Source organism: Mesocricetus auratus, unplaced genomic scaffold, assembly GCF_017639785.1.
Source record: "Mesocricetus auratus isolate SY011 unplaced genomic scaffold, BCM_Maur_2.0 Super-Scaffold_100022, whole genome shotgun sequence".
Taxonomy (NCBI): domain Eukaryota; kingdom Metazoa; phylum Chordata; class Mammalia; order Rodentia; family Cricetidae; genus Mesocricetus; species Mesocricetus auratus.
This window is the reverse complement of record NW_024429203.1, coordinates 22,045,451-22,070,033: the sequence shown is the minus strand read 5'-3', so window position 1 is coordinate 22,070,033 and position 24,583 is coordinate 22,045,451. Positions and strand designations below refer to the sequence as shown.

General features: G+C 47.9%; 2 long non-coding RNA genes across 10 annotated transcripts; one reads left to right on the top strand and one right to left on the bottom strand.

Annotated features, from left to right (window-relative positions):
- Window positions 1-8,074: 8,074 nt before the first annotated feature.
- On the bottom strand, window positions 8,075-18,373 carry LOC121133525. 9 transcript variants are annotated; one of them, XR_005870392.1, is made up of 6 exons: window positions 17,897-18,373; window positions 15,953-16,083; window positions 15,256-15,307; window positions 11,570-13,254; window positions 10,356-10,957; window positions 8,075-8,783 (listed from the first exon to the last, which is right to left on the bottom strand). It is a non-coding gene; the product is annotated as an uncharacterized LOC121133525 (long non-coding RNA). The 9 variants fall into 9 exon arrangements; XR_005870391.1 differs by having other exon boundaries at window positions 8,077-10,535; window positions 10,638-10,957; XR_005870390.1 differs by having other exon boundaries at window positions 8,078-10,718; window positions 10,867-10,957; window positions 17,897-18,372.
- On the top strand, window positions 10,992-19,470 carry LOC121133526. Its single transcript, XR_005870395.1, has 3 exons — window positions 10,992-11,226; window positions 13,167-13,323; window positions 19,382-19,470. It is a non-coding gene; the product is annotated as an uncharacterized LOC121133526 (long non-coding RNA).
- The last annotated feature ends 5,113 nt before the right edge of the window (window positions 19,471-24,583 follow it).

Below are 24,583 nucleotides of genomic sequence, written 5' to 3'. Positions count from 1 at the left end.
TTACCCCACTGGAGAGATGGCAAGGCAGTCTCGGTAGGACTGAAAGATTCCCCATCCCTCGTGACATTGAGGACTGTCACTCTTTCATCTGGGGGAGGCCAGCACTGTCCTAGCTATCCCATATGGAAAGTCCAGTAGCAGCTCTGGGCTCTGGGACCTTATGTAGCAGAAAGCTTTTTCCCTCCTGATGATTTTAGCAACAGAAGCAACAACAAAAAGGTATCCAGATATTATTGAATGTCCTGAGGGGGGGCAATTAACAGAAAACTGCTTTGTTAAAGGAATTTTCCAGAAATCAGTCAACTTACAAGTAACAGAGACTGAACTCAGATCTGTCAGCATCTAAGAATTTTCTTTCTCCTGCCCCCATACAACTGCCTGAGATGGTCTCATCAGGGAATAACAGGAGGATGTCATGTTTTCCACTGTTATCATTCCGCACCCCAACATTTAATCCTCCATATGTGTTTCTGAGATAGGCCAATAGATTGCTCCGCTCCAGGCTAACCCACTCTCTGTCTACCTACCCTGAAGCTGAAAGCTTTACCTTGAACCCAAAGAAATTCTCTCATCCTCCCAAGCCAGTGGTTCAGTATCACTGACTTCAATGCACAGGGAGCAGATACCTCCTGTTGTAGAACACTGCCCTCCCAACCTAACAGTCACTGCCATCTTCACCCGAGCAGCTGTGACTGCCAACAAGACACCCTCCAGATCCAGCCTATCGATGTCCTGTCATAGGAGGGAATAGGAGGGAATCAGACTCTTACCCGAGACTCCTGCCACTCCTTATACCTCCCTCCAGTTGTCTGCACTTGGGTCCGGGGTCTTAGGTGATAGGGTATTCACAGTATGAAAGATTAGCTGAAAGGGAGGCTCCATTTATTACAGCCCTGGAGAAGTCATGCTGGGGTGAGATTTTTTGGTGCTGTGGTTGTTCGGGGGTCACGTTCCTATGACCTCTTACTCACACTCTGTAAGTAAGCCCAATAAATGTGTTGGCTTGTAAGCCTGAGTAGCATGTTTTTTCTGGCTCGTCATTGGTCCCTATCTGGGAGGAAGAGACTTTATTTTCTTAATATCACCCCAGGAAAAGGCAATGCAGAATCCCCACCCCACTCCCGAGCAAAGGTCTAGCCAGAGCACGGCATCTGCACACGAGCAGTTCAGTACTCACACTGGATGTGGGACACATAGAACTGTCCCTAAACAGCTGCAGGAAAGCGGGAACACGGAATCCACTGAGCAGTTGCCAAGCAGTGCCTTGGAGTCGGCAGAGACTGCCTTTGGCAACTGTGAAGATGCCGCATTAAGCCAAGCAGATGAGTGTCATGCTCTGCGGGTTATGATGGTGACTTGTGCGCTAATGGGACTCGGGGTGATAGAACCAGGTGTCTGTGTGCCGTGTCTGCTTTCTTCACACAGGCTGCCCCGGAGCCACGCTTCTCCAGGGAAGGCTTCTGCTCCTGTTTCCCCTCATCTGTTCCAGGTGTCAAGGGTGAGAAACAATGCCAGGTTGGCACAAGGTGAGCTTTTCCACTTGTTCTCCGGGCATATATTCAAAGCCTCGTGCTCCATCATCTCTCCCCGCCTATGAAAACCTGACTTGGTCTTTACGTTCCATGTAAACCCTGCCTCGGTGTGCTCTCCCTTACCACCTACTTCCTACTGGCCAGTTGATCTGTAGACCTCACCCAGACATCCCCAACATCCGTCCATGATCTCTTTTCTCATGCATTCTTTTAACCCACCTGTGCTGACACTCTACTCTAAAGCTAGCCCTGTCTTGGCATTGAAGATGCAGCAGACACAAAGCAGACCTTCCTCTATCCCCTGTTCTTGGGGGAAGACATTGGTATCCTGGTTACTATTCCCACCTGAATGCTTTGCTCTCGTGCATTCCATCTTGAACTTTAAAAAAAATCTCAGGCCCCTCCTCAGCCTTAGGTCACATCTCAACTCATTCAGGAAGCCTTCCATCTTCAACCCAAGCAGGCTAGGTCCTCATTCTAGACTTGGGCTGCCTTTCCTGTGTGAGCCCTTGTGGGCGGCAGCTTCTGCCTTTTATTTCTAATGGCGAGTCCCGGAGAATCTGGGAGGGACTCATCTCTTTAATCCAGAAGCACCCAGCACTGTATCTAACACAGAGAGACAGTAACAGTACACAAGAAGAAACACATACGACACCTCATAAGGGTTACATGCCTCCAAAGGCCAGCCATTGTTCTACCTACTTATTGCTAAGTGTCCGCTCATTTGATCCTGCCAACGGACCTGTGGGGTTGACCGGAGCTTGTACAGAAAAAGGATGGAGTGGAAGTAATGGGGGAGAAGGTGCTGACGGTGAAGGTGGTGCTGGCAGGGTGGTGGCAGTGGTGGCAGCAGCTCTGATCGTTTCAGGTGCCAGGGGAACAGAGCAGGTGGTGTTCCAGAGATGGCTTTGGAGTAGGACCTGTGCTGGAGTCCTGGCTCCATTACTAGGCAGCTGGGCAACCTTGGGCTATTGGCTTCTTCTCCCTGTTTTTACTCACTTTACTGTGAAGCGGGGACAATTACTGCAGGCGCATTCTCAAGAGATGGGTGACACCGTGAGCTAACTCAACATACCTGACACAATATGACACGGTTGTTACTAGTGGGTTTTCGTTTTGTTTTAAATATATTACATCTGTCTGTCTATCTACCTACCTATCTATCCTCTATCTGTCATCTATTCTGTGCGTGTGCATGCGTGCGCACGCGTGTGTGTGTGTGTGTGTGTGTGTGTGTGTATGTATGTATGAATATGCCTTTACACTGAGCCATATCACTGGCCATTATTCTTGATAGTTTCCTGATGATATGCCCCTCCCAAGACTACCCACACTCACTTCCACAGCAACACCTGCTTCTTTCAAGCGAAAGACAATCTCAGTGCATGTATCGAGGAAGCTTTCCAATTTCTATGTTTGCTTCTCCTCCAGCAAATGAACCCTGAAACAAATAGACCCCAGATATCAAAACTCACTTGGGTATCATGCAGGACAGGGAGCTCTCCTTGGATGTTGACAGCATACTGATGACTCAAAGACCAAATACAAGAGGACAGGCCAAGAAGGCAAGGCTGGTAACCATCTCTTCTCCCAGATGGTGGAGATCAGCCGAGCCCTTTCATGAGAATATGGTGCTGCTGTAAACAAGCTTCAAACTGTGGGCATCCAAAGATTTCCTAGGAGCAGCGTGTGTGTGTGTGTGTGTGTGTGTGTGTGTGTGTGTGCGCGCGCGCGCGCGCGCGCGCTAAGAGCTCGTCCTATACTTCTTTGTGTTGCTTGGTTCTCAGCTCATGACCTTTATTCAACACATGCATTGCGGGGGAGCCTACAGTGCCAACCCCTCCACGTTTCTCCCACTTTTCCAGTCACTGGGACCCATGGCTACCTCCTTTTCCTGTGCTTTCATCTCTACAGCCCTCATTTCTGCCTGCAGCAGTGAAGCATCAATTATACACTCCAATTATGCGATTATACATATTTTCACTAATTAATAATAATTCTTGCTACTCATTCTGTCAGCTCCCACTGGAAGACTTTGGAGGGCATTTGAGAGGATAACCACACCTTTGTTCTACCGTAGAACTCCTGAGATTAAAGGGAAACTGAGGCACCGTGGGGTACAGCCTCTAAGTCTGTGAAAGAGAAAGCCACTGAACTGAAGACTTGGCTTGGACTCTGTAGAGCACTTGTTTAAGTGTATGGACCCATTGAATAGGGATGTGGTGTAAAGGATGAGGTAGGTTAGCCCAGGGCCGTCAAGTTGGCTGTCATTAAGGTTCAGAGGTCCCCTTATTTATAGAGTTTGAAATTTTTGGGTTTGTTTTGTTACGTTTTGTTTGTCACACAGCATACTGTTGCCTTTTGTCTTCAGACTTTGCTTAATATGCTGAGAGGAAAGGTTCCTTTGTGATCTAAATAGAAGAACCTCTCTATTCCCTAGCCAGGCACCAGAGGCAGTGTTCTGTGTGGTCTAGACGATGATCTCCAGGAGCCAGGTGTTTTGCTTTGAATGAGTAAGTTCATTAAGTCTATAGCAAACAAAAGTAAAAGAATAAGCAGTGATAGAGATATCAAGAAACAGCGCATAAGTAGAAAACATCATCAAACCAGGAGCTTGTGAACGGCCCACAGAACCCGAGGAAGCGGAGACAACCAGCGGGGTTCCTGGTTGACAGAGTCCCAGGGAGAGGGTCCTCTCTGGCCTCTGTCTCCACTAAGTTTCCTATGGCTGAAATTCTGACTTCCAGTTCCTACTGCAGGTGTTTTTATCATGAGATACATGCTAGTAACCTCTGCTGGAAATAGTTTGCCTCCTCGCTGTTCTCAAGGGCACAATGTTTTCAATACCCTTAGCGGATTGTTATTTTCCTTCTCCTTGGCACAGAGCTAGGGAGCCAGCTTGCCCAAGGAAGACATTTTAGAGAACACTTGAAATAAACATCCTGAGTCTGAGACAGGAGGTGCCTCCTCAACTCCAGAGATCACTTTCAACAAGCTTAAAAAACACGCCATTTACCAATATAATGTACGTTACAGGTGCATACAAGCAGTCTCTCCCACTCAGCTTTTACAGGTAGAGACTTGAAGCCCACAGCCCTAGAAAACGATAAGTAGACCTGAACATCAGGTCCATTGTCAGCACTAATCCTCAGAACACTGGAGGTAACTCTCCCTGCTCCTGTTAGAGAAGAGGACCACGATCTTGAGTGATTCGTTCAAGGTCTTAGTGACTATAAGTAACACAGCTTTGACTAAGCCCAGATTCTAGTGCATTCCAGAACCAATAGCTCCTCCATTGTATCATGCTGATAACACAGCCTGCTGGTGGCACAGAAAACTCTAGCACTTTGATGCATGTGCCAAATCTGTGAGCCCTTGCAATCAGAGATAAGCAAGGTGGACACAGACACTAAGATACTCTACGTAGCAGAGACTTTGCAAAGCCAGATTTCATTTTGATCGGGGCCAGCAGACAGCAGTCCTAGTCAAGGAGAAAAAAAAATCAATCAAAGCAGTTTTCCAACTGATCACACTGGTCAGTCGATGCACTCAACCAGTTTAAGTCAATCATTCATCCAGGTCAAGGGAAAGGCCTGATGCTGGCTGCTGAGTGATGTCTGGATTGTGTCTTCACACACAGCTACAGTTGTAGCTTGTGGAATTTAAGCCAGCCATCAGAGTGCACACCACTAGAGCAGCCCGTCTCACTGTGTGAGACATAGCAAGCTCAGATAGGAGCTTGCTACGAGCTCAGTGAGGAGGCAGGATCAGAGCCCATCCTATATTGACTCTGCAGCCAAGGGCAGAGCTAGCTTCCGAGACTGGGGAAGACCAGGCTGGCTCACACCTTATGCCCGGAACAAGGAAACCGAATCAAAGGAGGTGAAGCTCTCTCCGGGTGTAACCTGCTGTTCTATCTCTCAGCGCTCCACCCACAGTGACCTGCCCAGCAGGGTTGCCCACCAGAGCAGCAGCCACGCTCCATATCATCCCCATCACAGAATCAGGACAGCCTGCCTGTCCCTTGCCCTAGCTATTTAGTTTTGGGGAAATTACAGAATCCCAGCATTCTAGCTACAGCTCAGAGATCAAGTGTGAGCTCTCTCTCCCCATGGCTGATCAGTTCTTTTCATAGAACTGATTTACTATACTGTGCACTAATTATCTGCATAATCTTCTATTGCCTCGATTAGAGGTTGAAAGAGTTGGCATTAACATGCTATTATGCTCTGAAAGACACACAAATGGTCCATAAGTACATGAAAAGATGTTTGGTGTTGGTAGTCATCAGGGAAAATGCAAATTGAAACCACAATAAGATGCCACTACACGCTCATTAGAGTGGCTACAGTTTAAAAAGAATGAAATTGTAAGTGTTGGGAGGGCATAGAGCCTGTGCTCACCCCACAGACCTGTGTGGTAGACCAAAGAAGACTCCTACAAGTTGTCCTCTGAACTCCCTATTTGCACTGTGGCACTGGCGTGCGGGCACACACACACACGCACGCACATTCATGCACGCACACACCCACACACACGCGCACGCACATGCAAGTAATAATTATATAAATGGTTTTTAGAAGAATTAAACTTTGACTATTTAGTGCTGCCAAATATGGAGCACTTCAAACTGTTTAAGAGTTAACTGATATTTTTGATTTTATAAATGCTAATGGTGAAAATCCTACTCTGTATAAACACAACATGGCAGAAATACATTTATGGGCCCTTCAGAAATTATTGGAAATTCTGTCTTAACCTCAAGCCAGTGTTCACTTAGTGGTTTGTCTTTTTTATAAAACTCATGTCAGCCGATAGCCTCCAAAACAATACAGAGAAACCCTGTCTCGTAAAACCCAAAAACAAAAAAAAAAAAAAAAAACTCATGTCAGCAACTTAAACAGCTTTTAAAACCAAATACAGTCCCATCCAAAGTTGTACTGATTGGACACATGCTGAGGGACAAAGGTAGGAAGACATGTAAAGCCACTTCATTTCTGAACGAGCAGAAGGATTTGCATGTTCAGTGAAAACACTGCAATTCACAGCATACAGTAACCTCAAGTTGCTGAGGGGCATCGGGCGGTGTTCTGTGGGGCCCCTTGACTTGGGGGCTTAGGCAGTACAAAGAGCACATCGCGAGTCTAGAACCAAGGCCGCAGTGAAGTCATAGGACACAAGACGGGCGAGCTCTGCCAAGAACACCTCAGATTCATCTCACACTGATTCTGAATTAATTTTCAGTTGTCGCACATTCAAAACTCTTTCACTGCTGCCCAGTTCATTTTTTAACTTCCCTTGTATTTATTCCTGTGTCTTTCACATCATGATTTCTCAATCCCATTCATTTCCCTGTCCCCTTGTATCCGCCCCCTGCCCTTGCAATCCCCCCCCCCAAAGTAAAATAAAATAAAATTTAAGAGGAAAAAAGGGGAGAAAGATCATTCTGGTTGTGGAAGCTATAGGGTGACACAGTGGGTCATGCAGTAAACTCTTTTGTCTGTATATCTTGACTTGTGTTCATTGCAAAGAGGCATTGGTCTGATTCAAGGCCTCTCGTCTCTGATACACTATTGCTGCTGGGCCCTCACTAGGACTCCTCTTGGAAATCCTGTTGTTGCCTTGTGTCCTGAGGATCATGCAGCCTTGGGTCTGCAGGACTGGCCCCTTCATGTGCTCCAGCAGACCATAGACAGAGTAGATAGATGCTGGGGTGGGCAGCAGACCATAGACAGAGTAGATAGATGCTGGGGTGGGCAGCAGACCATAGACAGAGTGGATAGATGCTGGGGTGGGCAGCAGACCATAGACAGAGTAGATAGATGCTGGGGTGGGCAGCAGACCATAGACAGAGTGGATAGATGCTGGGGTGGGCAGCAGACCATAGACAGAGTGGATAGATGCTGGGGTGGGCAGCAGACCATAGACAGAGTGGATAGATGCTGGGGTGGGCCAACCCATAACCCTCGTTCTGGGCTGTGGTTGTTGCAGGGTTGGTCAGCTTGCCAGCTCTCCCTTGTCCTCATCACTAGAGTGAGTTTTCCCACATTTCCCTGGCTAGTTCACCCCTTGCAGTGATGAGCAGGGGGTGGGGCCAGTTTTCCTGTTTCACACCCTCAGGGCTGGCTCATCCACACCCCATCAGTAGGCTCAGTTCTACTGTGCTGCCCAGGTGAGGTATAGGGCCTGCTCTCCCAAGTTTTGTAGCTGGTGAGGGACAGGAACGGCTCTCCTGCTCTTAACGACCTTAGCTATGGATGGGTTTGACGGTGGGAGGTGGGGGGTGAGAGGCATCTCTCCACCCCATCCATGCCACCATATGGCAGGTGAGGGGTGGTGTTCCTCAGTTTTTCACAGCCTTCACGTTCGGTTACATTTACAGACTGTAAATGGATAGCATTCCATAGATAAGGAAACCGTGAGCAGACACAGTGGTGCATGCCATTAATCCCAGCACTCAGGAGGCAGGGGCAGGTGGATGTCTATGAGTTCCAGTTAGCCTGGTCTACATAGCCAATTCCAGGTCAGCCAGAGATACACAATGAAACGTTGTAGATAGATAGATAGATAGACAGACAGACAGACAGACAGATAGATAATAAAATCATAGTACTCTAGAAGGAGCTGAAGATCTTGTTTCAAAAAAAAGAAGGAACAAAGGAAGGACAGAAGGAATCTGTGAGTTATATGAAGACTAGTAAAAACATATTTGTACTTACTTAATTTCTAACACCTCAAACTGGAAACAACCCAAACATACACCCTCAGCAGATGAACGGATTAACAAACCCCACTGTAGCTATGTAACCAGTGGAATATTGTTCTGAAAAATAAAAAGGACTGATATTAAATGCAACAAAATGGATAGATCCTAAAAATACAGAAAGTGAAAGGAGACAGACACAAAGGAGTATGCACTGTATGATTCCATTTATCTGAGCCTCTAGAAAAGAGAAATCTAATCTCTCATGGCGAGAAGGCAGATGGGTGATTGCCTGGGACCGGGAGCTATGGGGAGATTGAGGAGGAAAGAGAAACAGGAACACTCGGGGGTGATGGGAAAGTTGGTATCTTGATTGTGGCGCTGGTTTTGTGAGGGCTTCATTCATCAAAACTCACTGAGCTCTCCATGCTTCAAATAGGCCCATAAATTACACCTCGGCAAAGATGGGGAGAGGCCATGGGTGAGATCATCACAAACAGACTTAAGCAGGGGATTTTACCTTAATAACACTTAAATCCAGCCCACATCTAAAACAGAAAGAACAAGTGTCAAATAAATGTTCAAAGAGGAGTATACACACTATACTCATTCATGTCTCCAATGCACACCTACATGTATTCACATGTACACACACATACACATATGCTCACATGTACATACAAAGAAGCCATTATAATGGACTCTTTCCTGGTAATCTAGAAACACAAGAATGACACTTCTAAGGAGTCCCTTAAAAAGATGAGCTATATTTGGGAGTCAGAGACAGGTTGATCCCTGTGAGTTCAAGGCCAGCCTGGTCTACATAGTAAGTTCCAGGACAGGCAGAGCTGCATAGTGAGACCCTATTTCAAAAACAAAACAAAACAAATAAATGAGTAAAAAAGGATAGGCCATACTGGGCATGGCTGCCCATGCCTATAATTTATAGAATTGGGACCTGAGATGTGGTGAGGATTCTCGTGAGTTCAAGGTCAGCCTGGGCTACATGACAAGACTGACTTTGGCAAGACAAAACATGACAGATTGCAAATCATGAAGAGAAAACAAGTTGAGAAGTGGACTTTTGTCTCTACCAGCTACATGTGTCCCCAAACTCATTCAGAGTTCCAGCTACCTAGACTGGGCTCTGTGAACAGTTCCATTTGCTAAATTGGGAGCCTTGAGGGGTATAAACTGAAAAGGCCCTCATCCTTACTCCTGCTCCTAGTGCCCAAACTTAAGTCCTGGCACCTGCCCTCTCCTCCCAAGGCACACCACTCTCCCCCAGCTCAGAAGAAGCAGAAAGGGCCGCTGGCTCCCACAGGCTCATTTGATAGGCTGCCAGCCAGAGGCCCTCACAGCCTAATCCAGATCTGTTGAGTCCTTGCTGTAGAGCAGGGCTCACAAGCTACTGTTCCTTCCTGTCTGGTGAGGGGTTGTAAAGACCTGGGTGAGGTGAGCCACTGTGGGACCAGAAGAAACGATGAGACCTGGAGAGGGCTCAGAATCATGAGAGTCCTGTGTCAGAGACTACTGGGTTTCAGAGCCAGTCCACTGCTGGCCTGGGGGAATGTAGGGCAAGTACTAGTAGACTTGAGTTGTGTGTGCGTGTTTTTTTTTTTTAAGAAGACCCCAATTTAGACTTTCATGTGAGCCTTTTCAGTTTTGGATTATAGTAACAATAAAAGAAACAACAACAATGACAAATGCACTTTGAAATGCAGCATGAGCCAAACAAAGCATGTGCCCAGCCAAAGCGATGAGAAACCATCAGGTTGTGACAGTGTTTTAGAGAGTAATAACCCTGGTGCACAGTAGCCCCGGTGGTGTCTAGGGCTGTACTCCCTGCTTTAACAATTTGGTTTAGTCTTCCAGCCAAGCATAGACCCTGTATTCTACATCCTCAGAAAGTTATACCATTTATCCTTAAAATCCCTGGCGAGAGGGAGACCAGCCATCCCTTCAGGACTGGCTAATTTTTCTCTCCCTGCTGCAGTTGGTCTCAGGCTCGTCCAGGACTCGGCTAAGATGTTCTATAACCCAGGAAGCTTACCTCCCCCAACAATACCGCCATATTATCCTGGATACCCGCTGCCTCCTCCACCTCAGACTCCTCTTACCTCAGTTCTCTCTCCACTGCACAACTCTATGCGTTCTCCCAGCAGATGGAGGGCTTCTGAGAGCCAAGCTGTAGATCCAGTGGTTAGCACATGCAGTAGGCATATCAGCTGGCAGGTACTGATTGAACGTGACTGGGGACGGTCCTTTCAGTTCCCTTCAGTATACAGCACATGTATTTTCTGTTAAGTGACCGGGAGCCACAGGCTGGGTTTAGGTGTGAGCCTAGAACCCACACAAGGTCAGGCATGCTTGATATCACCCCTTCTTTGCCCCGTGCTTACTTCCTTGTGGTACCCAAGTGATAGCAAGAGGACAGCCAAAGAGAGATGATCCAGAGTGCATATACACCACAAGGTTAATCCCTTTTACAAAGAGGAAACAGGCAGGAAGGTGAGAAGTAACTTGCTTGGATACCCAACCGTGAAGCTAAGGATGGGGTATAAATTAAATGCTGCCACTCTGGGCCTCATGCTGTACCTTTTTTCCTCCCCCACCTCAAGCTTCTCCTACCTCGGTCCTCTCTCCACTTCTCAGCTTGGGATGTGACCTCTTAGAGTTGGATGACTTATGTCTATGATACAGCTAGTACCCCCTCCACCACCTGTGATGTGGCAGAGAGGCCAGGGTAGTGTCAACAAAGGAGAGCACTGCCACCACCACCCACCTCCCACCCCACCACCCACCCCACCCCCGTTCACTGCACACACCATTCCCAAAGGCATTTAGTGGACAGCAAGGGTCTTTTTCCTTGCAGTGACTTCTAAGAGACCTCCCTTGTCTGCTGTCTTTGAAGTTAATGTGTGAAATAGTCCTCTACGCGGTAGTGGAGACCCGTGGGCCACTGTGAGCCTTATGAGATGAGTGTCTGGGGTAGGTGGTGGATCAGATGTGCCTTTTTTTCCTGTAGAATTCTCTCAGATCTCCAGTAAGGTATGTTGTCTGCTTCTGTCTGCTCCTTGGGTTAATACTAAACCCCATCTCCCAGTAAGCCGTAGGCTTTTTTAAGCACACATCCTGGTCAGTACTCAGCCATACTCAGAATTCTCTCAGATCTCCAGTAAGGTATGCTGTCTACTTCTGTCTGCTCCTGGGGTTAATACTAAACCCCATCTCCCAGTAAGCTATAGGCTTTTTAAGCTCACATCCTGGTTAGTACTCAGCCATACTCCCAAGCAGTAGATCACTCCATTCCACCCTACCTACCCAAAGATACCTGGAATGATGACCCAGATGATGGGAGGAGATGACTAAGCTCTCTGACCCCATGAGCATCCTTTTTCCTGAAGAAGGAAGCTCACTGTGGGGACCTGGGGAGACCCTGGGGAATCCAAGTATTTCCAGGCAATGTGCCTTCACTCAGCTTTGCACCCCTGCAGGCGTCCTCCTCTCTGATCCACAGCTGTCATAGACTGCAGGTCACAGGCATGAAGTGATTCTCGAAGCAAAGCCTAAAGTAAATGTCATGTGTTTGTGAGTGAGCCTATTTCAACTTGTGCTTACTACTTCCATGAGAAACTTACAGAAGGTCACTTCTGTTTAAGAAGGACTCCAGCTTTTCATCCCAAAGTCTGTGGGTCCTCAATACCCATCACCACCAATCACCACTCACCACCAAGGATCACCCATTTACCACCCATCATCACAGACCATCCATTCATCACAACACACATCGCCACTACTGTGGATTTCATACCCGGCTCCCTCAAAAGAAACAGACTTTCCCCTAAGAGGAAAGAAATGCATATGCCCAGAGACCAGAGATCTTTGTGCCAAAATCCGCCTCCAGGCTCAGCTGGATCCAGGAGTTCAAGCGAGATCACCTCATCATCACTTACCTCTAGCTCTGGGGTCTGCTGTCGTCCATGTTTTGGTCCCCCCTTCCAGCCCAGGTGCCCTGAAGTTACCCACAATCCCAAATACGTATTGTAAAATTACAGTTCTGAGGGAAAAGGTATCCTGACAGTCGGGATCCAAGGAATACCACAAAGTCACACTGAACAACAAACCTCGTACAGAAAGTGACTGCCTCTGCTAAGGAAAGACACAGTGAGAAAGGGGAAAGCTTTTCATAGAGGTAGGGGTTTGTGTGTGTGTGTGTGTGTGTGTGTGTGTGTGTGTGTGTGTGTGTAGATTTCCAGGGTGGCCTGGGATTGGTGGGGGTTTGTGGCCTGATCTTGGGGCAAGCTCAGGGATTGGTATGATTTTGTGACCTGATATTGAGCTTTATTTATTTATTTATTTATTTATTTATTTATTTTAAGTTAAAAAAATTTTTTAGTCTGTAGGGCAAAGCTTGGCCGTCTGCATCTTGAGGGGTTAGAAACACTGTTAACACCAGTACAGTTGTCTGCTTAGCCATTCACATATCTCAAGATGCTTACACACAACCTCATATCTAGCAGGTTACAATTAGCATTCTTCTGTGATGACAAAACAGAAATCCCCCAGAATCCCCTCCCAGTGATCCAAATTTGCCACATACCCATCCTTCAATGAAATGCAGCTTGCCCAAGTCACCATGGCTCGGCTGACAATCTTTGTACCTCACAACAATGTGAATGTGCTGACGATGATACGCATTTGGTACAAAACATACTTTGAGTCTTGGACACTGATTAGTTCCTGGTCTCACAAAAAGCAATGCTGGCCTGTGGCAGCGAGCCAAAGCAGCCAAGACTGACGGGAGAAACCACCAATGCGCTGCCGTATGCTGTGCTGCTAAGGAGGGCCTTTTGATGTTAGGTACACTGGATGCATTTTTTACTTACAGTATCTTCAGCTAACAGTGAATTTATCATGACTTATCCCAGGTCAAGGAATATCTGTATAGCGCTATGGAGATGCGGTGCTCTCATTGGCCAGGCCTGATCACGTGTCCATCTGGAGGCGGAGTCCACACTAAAAGTAACCAAGTAAAGAAAGGAGCTTTTTTTCAGAGAGAAACTGGGCGCTGGCTGCGTTATGCAGGTGAGTGGAGGGTAGCAACCAAACAACAGGAGTCTGCACTTGGATGCCCAGCAAGTAAGATTTATTGTGTGACGGAACAAGTGAGCTGTTCTCCGTCTCAGGCGTTCTGGAAAGAGGAAAGACGTGTCTTTTCACTCCTCCAAGAAGTCTGAGGCAGCTAACAATACTTCGTCCTGAGAAACCAAACTGCATCTAAAACGAATTCTTAACTGGCTGTATGTGGTGAATTCTCTCTCAATTAGCCATATCAGGTATTTAACTTGAGGATGCAGCCCCCTGTTCCTTCCGCAGAGGATACTATTCTGAGAGTCCCTTCATTCCCCCAGCATGGCCCATAGTCTGCCTGGCCAGTGCTTGCCAGGGAACACTAGCTCACTTGATAACTGAGTGTAGCACACAAAGAACGCAAAACCAGCAAGGGCTGGGTCGGGGGTGGGGGGTTGGGGGGGAGCATTAAATCCTCCAGGGAAAGATGGAGCTGGGACAAAAGAGTTAACAGCCACAGGTGCACAGGCGAGTGACTTCCGGTGTTCTGTAGCCCAGTGGAGTAGCTAAGGCTGGCGGCAATTAATTGAATGTTTCAAATCAGTTAGCAGAGAGGATTCTGAATGTTCCCATCACAGAGAACGAATAAACGTTTGAGGTGATGGGTCTGTCAATTGCCCGTCCTGATTATGACACATGAGCCGACATGTCACCCTGCACCCTGAAGGATGTACAATTACTGTGTGTTGTGAAATCGTCTTTAAGCCTCCCAGAACCAGGTTTGGGACTCTCTTCCCAATGTCCCTAGTCATAGAACAGACAGAACCGGAGCTTGCCACACTCTATTATCTGACATAAACTAAAACTGTCACTGGCCATGGCCCTTTTCTGTGTTTAGCAGACCCTAGGAGGAAATTGGATGAGTACCACCTGAGGTGGCCAGCCAGGTAGCAGCAGTTAGCAGGGAGAGGCAGCCCCAAAATACTGAGATTTCCAGGAGTCCCTGCCCTAGCCTGGTCTTGTTCAGAGCTATGAATGGCAAATATCATGTATGGCTTGCTATTTTCCCTCCTACTTTTAAACAAAAGGGCATTTTACCCCCTCCCAGAAGTGATGGGTGCAGATGAAGGATCATAACTCACTATGTAGACCCCACAGAGGAAAACAAAGTGTTTGATCTCTCCCTTGACTGTCACACAACGGGCCACACAGAAGACCTCTGCACCAAGCCAACCCAGTGGGTGTAGGGTGGGTTGTTCCCAGAATACCAGTCAGCTCTAATAATACCTACCTTGCGTCTACTCAGATTCCCCAGATGGGGTTCAGTTCCCCAAGATACCCCTGAACCTTCCTCAGGTTGTTTTTGTCTGTGCTTATGACGGACCTGCCAAAAAACTGGGTTCTAGAATCCCCTCCACCGTTTCCATTGTTTGTTAAAGTGCTTGAAAGGCTCAGGGAACCTGACTTAGAGGTTCACACTACAGAGGACATAGCAAGAGACAAGTAAGGTGAAGTGTGGAGGATGGATGTAAGCTTCCATGCTCTGCTCCCTAGACTCAGCACCTTCCAGGAACCCAGCCAACCAGGGGCTCCCCTAAACCCTATTCTTTTGCATTTATACAGATCTTGTATCTGCATAAATGCCTGCAGACTGTGTGACCCCTCTGTGTAGCCCCTACTGGAGAAGAGCAGATTGGGGGTTTTCTTTTTTCTTTCTTTTTCTTTAAGCAGTTGGTTGCCTTGAATCTTAGCTACTTCATTTTTTAAATTTTATTTATTTTATGTATATGAGTGTTTTACTTGCAAGTACACCAAGTAATGCCTGTTGAGCACAGAGATCAGAAGAGGACATCTGGTCCCCTAGAAACAGAGTTATGGACAGTTGTGAGCTACTATGTGGGTACTGGGAATGTTACCCATGTCCTCTGTAAGAGTAAGTGCACTTACCCACAAAGGTCTCTCCAATCCCTGGGGAATTTCTTTGTGGCTGACTCCAGCACTGAAAGACAGGAAAGATCAAAGTTTCTGTGTGCCACCTTCAGCATGGGATGTTCTAGTTCCTACAGGTCACCTTGGAAAGGAAGTTATGTGCCAGGAACTGTGGCCAAAAACCATGATCTATAGTAACGTTCCAGGTGTCTAGCCGCAGGGTTTTGGGTGTCCGGGAGCAATATGCCAAGGGCTGTAGGTGGAGCCATAAGGCCAGGGCATGAAGAAGCATGCTCCAACCCCACAGGGAGGCTAATGGCCTGTCCTAAGCCCCACAGGAGCACCACAGAGGGAAGAAGCAGTGCTCCTGACTTCCAGACAGTTCCTTCCAGTTCTCCTCTTCACCCCTGTGGTCTCCCTTTGGATCTCCAGCCTGCCCCAGACTAGACACTGAGGGTAAACCTTGCTGAAATCCACTCTCCCACTCCCCGCCCCAAGTCCATGACACCAGCAAGCAGCATCCTGATTTCCCCTGGAACCTGATACTCTGCAACCATTGCCTGCTCAACAGATGGATTATAGTGAGTTTGAGTTCCTTATCAGTCATGGCACAAGCCATTAAGCTTATTGACACCAGCGGACAGCCTTTGTGCATGCAAAAGGACTGCATATTTTTCTGCTGTTCAGAATGAAGGTGCCACCTGGGGTGTCTCACCTAGTCCAAGGGCCAGAAGTCAGCAGCCTGTCCCTCCTCCTTAGGCCTACAGGGTGGTACAGAGGCAATGGGGATTCGTCCTTGGCAGGATCCTTCTCCAGGCAGCAGCTCTGACAGCCTATCCCCATGAGCTAGAGACAAGAGGAGAATTCAGTTCTGGACTGTGAGACACTTTTGGGCATCACAGGGTCTAAGGCAGAGTCACTCATGCTGAGAGACGTCTTGAGTAGATATGGTTTACAGAACTTACATACCACACAGTTATCTTGCTGAAAATGCACCTGAAGTCAACAACAGCAAAGGCTGGTTGACTGTATAGGGAATGCCTCCCTGTGTAAGGCATAGACACTCTCCCAGGAAGCCCACAGGTGGGACTGGAAAGACAGCTCAATGGTAAAGACTTTTGCCACATACGCTTGGTGACCTCGTAAAAGTGGATGGAGAGAACTAACTCCACAAAGTTGTCCCTTGACCTCCACACACTGGATGTTGCATGCATGCCTATATTCATATACACATACAATATTAACAATAAATGATTCTAAACTTTAAAAGAAAGAGCTCTCAACTACTCCAAAGCCATTTCTCCAACCTAACGGCCAGGCCTCTTCACAGTTTCTCACATTATCTCATGAAGCCTCATGACAAATGTTTGTTACCATTTCAGGGAGACCCGAAGGAGCCCAGTGGCTTACCCGAAGTCACACGGCTAAAATTCAACCCGAGGCTGTCTGGCTTTGTGGTCAGCCTCATTCCCACCTCACTGGCTCTGCGCGTCAGCAGAGGCTCTCCCTCCCAGTCCAGAGTGCTTTCTGATATCTGAATCTGTCTCCTCTAATATAACAACCCCAGGGCCTCTGATCTCTTCATTCGCTCCTGGACAGATGTTTGCTTGGCACACTGTCTTTGCTTTTCCAGTTCCGGTTTCTGTGTTTGCTTTTAACACACACAGAGGGAGAGGAACGTACAGAGGAGGGGGTGGTCATGAGGTAGATGAAGTTCATGCCCACCCCCAATCGGACAGCATGGAACACTGCCAGCCGGAGCGGGGGCGGTGGTGGCACACGCCTTTAATCCCAGCACTCGGGAGGCAGAGGCAGGCGGATCTCTGTGAGTTCGAGGCCGGGCTGGACCGACAGCCTCCAAAACAATACAGAGAAACCCTGACTCGTAAAAACAAAACAAAACAAAAAAAAAGAATATTCCAAAAAAAGAACACTGCCAGTCCTGGGCTAACAAAGCCCCATATGCAGACCTCTTAGTCCATGACTGTGTAGCCTCACTGTGCGCGCGCGCACACACACACACACACACACACACACACATATGCACAGACCTCTTAGTCCATGACTGTGTAGCCTCACTGTGCGCGCACACACACACACACACACACACACACACACACATATGCACAGACCTCTTAGTCCATGACTGTGTAGCCTCACTGTGTGCGCGCGCACACACACACACACACACACACACACACACACTCCTGTGCTTGGGCACATGCAGAAGGTGTGCAAACAAGTCCCTGACACCTGCCACTGTGGACAGCTGCCCCAGCCCCCCCTTTTTCACAAACCATCCTGACATCCAGAGAGTCGTCCTCATATTTGTGTGACACCCCTGTCCTGCCCACTCTCTCATTAGCTTCCCCCGAGTGGGTCCAAGAGCAGACCCCCTCTGTTCCTGAGAAGCACCATGGAAGAATAACTGTGCTGTGATTTTCAAAGGAAATTGAAATCTCCACTTTACTGCTTCCTAAATGAACCTTATCATTTTCCCCTGTCTACCAGATTCCAGCACAGTGTACACTCCCTGGCGTGCTCTCTCTCTTTTTCTGGCCCCCTCTCTCTCTTTCTCCTCTCCCCCCTCTCTCCTCCTCTCCCTCCCTTCCTGAAGGAGAACATGGAAGATCCGCAGGCTACTAGGATGTGTACATACCTTTGGCAGGAAGGGATTGGCCACCCCAGTGGGGCCCAGAATGAACTCGAGAGCCAGGAGCCACAATCACCAGGCAGACTGTCTCTCCCATGCGTGGTTCCATGGATTGGAGCTTCAGAAATGGGACAGTTATACAGCAGTGGAGCAGCTCCACTAAGACTGAGGTCATCAGGGATTGTCCCAGATTAGACCTGCTTGTCTGACAGAAGCAGCCAGAACACGAGGGTGAAGAGCAGCCAGAGAGTGGCACAGAAACTTGGAGGCAATGGAGGTGTGCACACAGAAACTTGGAGGCAATGGAGGTGTGCACTGAAGGGTAGGAGGGACACTGCGGGAGGCCAAGAACCAATGGCAGCTTTCATGGAAAAGTCACAGGAGGATCCATAAGGAAGTCATAGAGCCCAGACAGAGACGAGAAGGAGCCAGATGGAGGATGGTGTGGGTCATGGGATCTTAGAGATGCTCGTGGGGCATAGTGGGAGGTCTTCCTGCAGCAGAGGCATTAAGTCCAGTCAATGATGAGTCAGGATCATCCCTGAGTCATGTCCCCAAAATGTCCAGCTTCCCTGGAGCAGTAGTCTTAGATACTTGAGCTGTAAGTCTACCTTCTTCTGCTACCCCAGAGCAGGCAACTGAGGCCCAAAGATGAATACCAGAGCATCAAGGATCTCATGTCTTCAAATAAGTGGGTGTATATTGCTCCTTGGAGCTACCAGGAAGCTGTCCTGTCTCCTGACTCCTGGCTCTGGTGTGCTGTCAAGATGGAAGTATCAACGATGGGGTAGTGCAAGGATTGACCCTCTCCTCCCGTGGGAGAAGGTATAACAAAGGGGCCATATTTGACTCACCTGATGTCTTGTTTGTGATGGGGGCTGCAGCCCTCAGAGACACAGAGATGGATGGAGCTCCAGGAAGGAAATTGGGAACCGCATCTGGGCAGAAGAACACGTGCTTAGGCAGGGTTCCTGCTGAGTTTCTTATCCACATAAGAGACAAGATTATAAGTATAGGATGGAATGGCTGGCCACACCATTGACGTGATAAGGACAGATGAGTATTCCTTGAGTTGGGGAACACAGCATAAGGTAATGGCTGATAGTCACTAGTGTGGTAGCCAATCCAGGAAGGCAACCTGTGAGGTGAAGGGTCCTGTCCCTAAGGAAGAGGGACCAGGAATTTACAGGGTTAGAGAACACTGAGCTGGTCTGGAACTCCTTCTTTGGAGAGCTTGATAACATGAGCTTGAGACTCAAAAGCACCCACCGCCTGTCCGCATAAGTGTGACATACCTGTCCCCCTCCCTCTCTAACGTTCAAGGGACCTCTGATGGCGAAGTAACTAAGGGTCCTTCCAGACAGAGGCTGGCCCCAGCTCCTCATTCCTAGGGAAGGCTGGCCCCCATGGCCTAGACTGTTCAGCCTGAAGAAGAATGAGCTACAATCCTTCATAATTCTAGAATCTGAAACTTGATTTATTTATTAACAGAGAAGAAGTTATCAAATCCACTCTGTGTTGTCAAAGAGACAGAAAACCATCTGACTTCAACAGCCTACAGCTGAAAATGGTGACATGAGAGAAACATTTTAAATAAATATTTGATATTGATGCCCCACTGATTCTAGTATGAATGACAGATCAATTACACAGGGGACAGGCTCAAACATGTTTAAGAAGGAGTATGAAAGGGGTGGGTGGGGTAAGAGAGACAGAAACCCAAGGAGAGCCTAACCCCAAGTTCAGCCTCCAGATCCCAGTACATGAGGGATGTTGGGGAGGCAGCATCGGGAGAGTAGAACTTTGTTGTTGGGGTTCTTGTCCTGGTTCTATATGGACCTGGGAGAGCCATTAAACCCTCTGTTGCTGTGTCTCTTTCCTTATCTGTAAAACAGGTGAGTAGCCCCTACTTACAACATAGGCATAAGGATCAAATGAGTTGACTTGGCCTAAAGTGGTACATGCCCCGGTCAAGTTCTCTGCTTCTGGCGTCCTAACCACTTAGTTATTTGTTTTCCAAGCCCCTGCATCGTCCCTGATTCTTTCTGCTTCCTGCTCATGTCCTTCCTTCTCTGCTGGGCCTTTTCTATTCTTCCCAGCATCTCTTTCTCATCTGAGGTGGCTTATGGTGCAGCCCAAGCCCCATGTCACCGGAAAGGGAAGATATTCTAGAGGCACAGACAAGATGGAAGGTCATGGAAATTCAAGGGGAGTAGATGGGGTACATGGACCCAGCAAGAAGGAAATGGGTGCTCGGACAGAACAATGGGAGTCTGGTCCTCTTTGACTGTGACACAACATCTGTCATGAACGACTTAGAAGTAGGTAAGACTTATTTCAACAGGTTCAGAGGTTTCCAACTCTGGTTGGCTGAAGCCGTTGCCCAGTAGCCCTGTGGTGAAGCAAAAATGACAGCTTTTCTCTGATTCCCTGTCCGCATCCCTCCCCACCCCAAAGTCCTCTCATAGGCAGCTGTCCTGATCCTCGCCTGAAATCCTACCCTGATTAAGCCGGTCTGCCACAGGGTGGATGCTGGGAGATTCCCCCCTCGGGGAGCATGACCTCTTAAGAACAGAGGCAGGCTGGGACTGAAGGGCCATCTTCGTCAAGACCCTGACAGACCCTGGGGATTCACCCACCGAGAGTCTCCTTTACCCCAGACAGGTGATCCAGTGTTGACACTGGTCTTGAATTAAACATTACCTAGAGACCTCAGAAAGGGCTCTGTAATCTTCCCCTCCCATCCCCTCCTGGAAGACACTGGAAGGTGGTTTGCCGTATTCCTATGATGATCCTCCTCCTGCCCAGCCATTCAGCTAGGGAAGCACTGAAGCAAGGAAGATGCATATTTACTGAGCTCAGTGTAAATGTTCCACACTCGGTAGCATTATCTCATTTAATCCATCAGTAGGAGGTTCTGAATTCCCTCCGGGGACTCCTTTGGATTCTTACAAAGAAGTCCTGGGATTTCAAAGCTTTGACTGCATCTACTTCCCCCTCGTCCCCTACAAACTTTCCTGGATGCTGAACCTCAGGTCTCAAGCCCACCTCAGCCAAGTCACCTGGGGAGATGCTTAGGAAATGGACAGGGAGACCCCAGCCCTCTTGACAGGGCTTAGATAAATCTGGGCTGACCAAACAACCCCAAAAGAAGCTGATGCCCCCAAAACTGCAAGCGGAAGGTTGTTGCAGCAGGTCCACGAAAGCCACCTCAGCAGCCTCTTGGTTTCACTGAACTGATCAAGGATCAAAGAGAAGTGACTTGCCCAGAGTCACACAGGGGTGCAGGGTAGCTGATGCCATCCTTAGGCCCTCCCTAACATTTGCAAGTCAAGTCTCCTCACCAGCCTGTTCCTGGCAGACTTTTGGGGGGGGTAGTTCAAACAACAAAGATGATGGTCAGGTCTCCCAAGTGCTCTATCCTGTCTCCTTTTTTCTCCCAACATTCCAATCCTTCCACCTCCCCACCAGCACCATGTCCCCTCTGGGCTTTAGCCTCAGCCTGCTGCAGAAGAGAACAGAGCCAGGCTATGGCATCAGCATCTCAACTGCTTGTTTGCCTACTGGGCTAGCAATGGCAGAGAAAGGAGCTATAGCTCACTCTGGGGTACCCTCAGAGCCTGGCATTGGTCTGGTTGAACTGGGGAGCTGGGAAACTTTTGTTGCCTGAGCCTATGGAGAGCCTGAGTTAATGACTTCATTCCCTACTTCTCAAGGCATGTGTTGATTTTTAGGGAGATGCTTAGCCCAAAGGCAGACCTTGTTAATGGAATTTTAGGCACTGTGGCCCCAGGACTCTTCCTGACATTTCTCAAGTCATCTGTGCTAATGACCTAAAGGCTCTAAGAAGGCTTTTTCCTAGTCTTGCCTCTTGGTCATTCAGAAGAGCTTTGAGACCCTTCTATGGCTCTGTGATAGATGTTGGGTCTCCTTGCTTCTCTCCATGTTCAGATAGGCTCCCTGATGCCTGAACTTCCCATGTCCTCCTGTCAGCTAAACACCAAGCCCCAGGCTGCACTCATTTGAATTCCTGTTTGTGGGTTTTTAGATTTAGGATGACGAGAAGGAACCTGACAGCTCTTTACCCATGTATTCCCTGCCTTCACCCAGTTGGGACTTCTCCATCCGCCCCGCATCCAGGAAGCAAATGCACTTAACATATGAGCTGAGGGGTCTGTTGGTACCTCTCCCCAGCTCCCTCCTTATGCTGGCTATTACTCCCCATCACTGGAGGTGGACTTAGGGGTACAGAGGGACTGTGCTGTGACTATCACAGAGAGGGGCAGGCACAAGAGAGAATGTATACTGTGATCCCAGGCTGGGTGAAAAGAACTGGGAAACATTCCCTACGGGAAGTTTCTGGACTGGTGTTCTACCATGTGAGGGACTCACACAACCTACAGGGTCCAGAGCTCCGTGGTACCTGCAGAAGTACCTATTGCACCCTTCCCAGCACCCTCTGTGTCCCTCAGGCCGCTGTTTTTCAGGGAGTCTTCAGAGCCTTTGTTCCCTGCCTGGCGTCTAACCAGAATATCAGATACCTCCAAATGTAAACAATGCCCAATGAGTGTACCCCAGAGCCACAGCCATCGTGGCTTTCACCCGTCCCTCAACTATCGGGGACTGTGTTCTCTTAGACACAGAACTCATGATACTCAGAACAATTGAGGCATTTGATCTAGATCAGACAAGCAGCAGAGCCAGGAATCAAAACCGAGCTCGTCTACCTGTTCATCTGCCTCAGGCAACCAGAAATCTGTGCGAGGCCAGCCCTGGAAGGGACCTCAGTAGCTATGGGGCTGATCTGTCCTCTCCAGGCTCTGGTTCCCCGGAACAAGCCACAGCAGAACAGGGCAGGAGTCCCCCTAAATCTCTTCTAGAACAAGACTGAGCAGGAAATAAGACACTCCATGATAAATTGGGGACATTTTCCATAAGTTTGAGAAATGTATTAGAGTTCTGCTCTGAGGCTTAAATGGTTCTTGTCTGAAATCTGACTTTTGGTTTCCTCTCAGCTTTTTACCACAAAAGTGTATTTCAGGACCAGCAAAATGGCTCAGAGGATATAGGTGCCTGCCTCCAAACCTGACTGACATGGTGAAGAAGACAACTAACCCCGCAAGCAGTCTACTGATCTCCATACACTCATATTCACGCACATACACATGTAACACACAAATAAACAGATTACTTTTTATTGCATTTCAGGCTGGAGAAATGGCTCGGTGGCTAAGAGCATCTGTTGCTCTAGCAGAGGACTTAGGTTCGGTTCCCAGCACACTTATGGCAGCTCACAGTCACATGTCACCCCAGTTCCAGAAGGTCCAACAGCTTCTCATTTCCACAGACACTGCATACACATATATATGCATAGACATATGCAAAGACAAAACACCCATACACATAAAACAAAAATAAGTAGATCATTTTCTTTTCAAGTATATTTCTGCTAGCCAGAGCGTGGTGGTACACACCTATAGTTCCAGAACTTTTGGGAGGCAGAGGCAGGCAGATCTATGTGTTTGAGACAAGGTTGATCTACACAGCAAGTTTCAGACCAGTTGGAGAGAAGGATATATAGTGAGACCCTACCAAAAAAGGAAAAAAAAAAACAAAGGAAGGAGAAACAAAGAAGGAAAAAGAAACAAAGAAAATTCAAATCAGATATAGGGGACACATTACCTATAAACCCAAGAAACTGAGACAGGTGGACCAAGACTATCAGGCTAGCCTGGGCTACAAAGTAAGACCTGTCTCAATTTTTTTCCCAAAAATTCAGGGAAGCTCTAGGAATAGCCCACATGAGCACTGTGCAATAATTGCTCAGCTGTTGTTTTTCTAGGCCTTTGAGGATAAGTCGCAGCCATCAAATCAATGTACTACTAAATATTTCTGCCTACTTCTTTTAAAAAATAAGAACATGCTACTAACTCCAAACACCATTAATACACCTAAGAAATCATTTCCAAGGGTCTCCAAACATCTGGCTTCTCTGAACAAAAAAAATTGTCTTGTGTTACATCGTAGAGGTGACCAAGCTCCCAGGTTTCAAGGGTGTACCTATGTTTATTCCATAAAACTATGCAATGCAACCATTTGTGCTGAACTGAATGCACCCCACAGGCCATGGACTGGACACCTCTAAGCCCATCTTCAGATGTCTGTAGTCATCTCAGAAGTATCCATTCAAGCTGGGTTTTGTTTTTTTTTTGGGGGGGGGTTGGTTGGTTGGTTGGGTTTTTTGTTTGTTTGTGTTTTCCTGATTTACAATTTAATGGATGTTCAGGCCTGGGCCCCTCATTTATGCCATTCTTGTCTATTGCTCTGATGTCAGTTTTCTGCTCAAAGGCATAGATGGGGCAGATGCGGGGGTGGGAGTTGAGGGGATGGGGGCGTGGCTCTTAAGCTAAGCACTCACTACCATCTTTGGAGCAGTGGCTTTCCCTTGACACTGCCAGATTGGTTGAGAGTCCTGTCCTCCAACTCCACATGCCCTGCCTCCAGGTCCCTGTTGCAACTTCTCTCCGAGGTAGTTGGTGCTGAGTTTCGTGGCCATAGCCAGGCAAGGCTACAGGCCAGCATTCAAGCTGTTTTTTTTTTTTTTTTTATCAGATGCCCGTCTGAAGTGCAGTTCATCTGATTGTGAGTCCATTGAACGTCTTCTGTCTGAAATGATCACCATCTCTTTGGTCG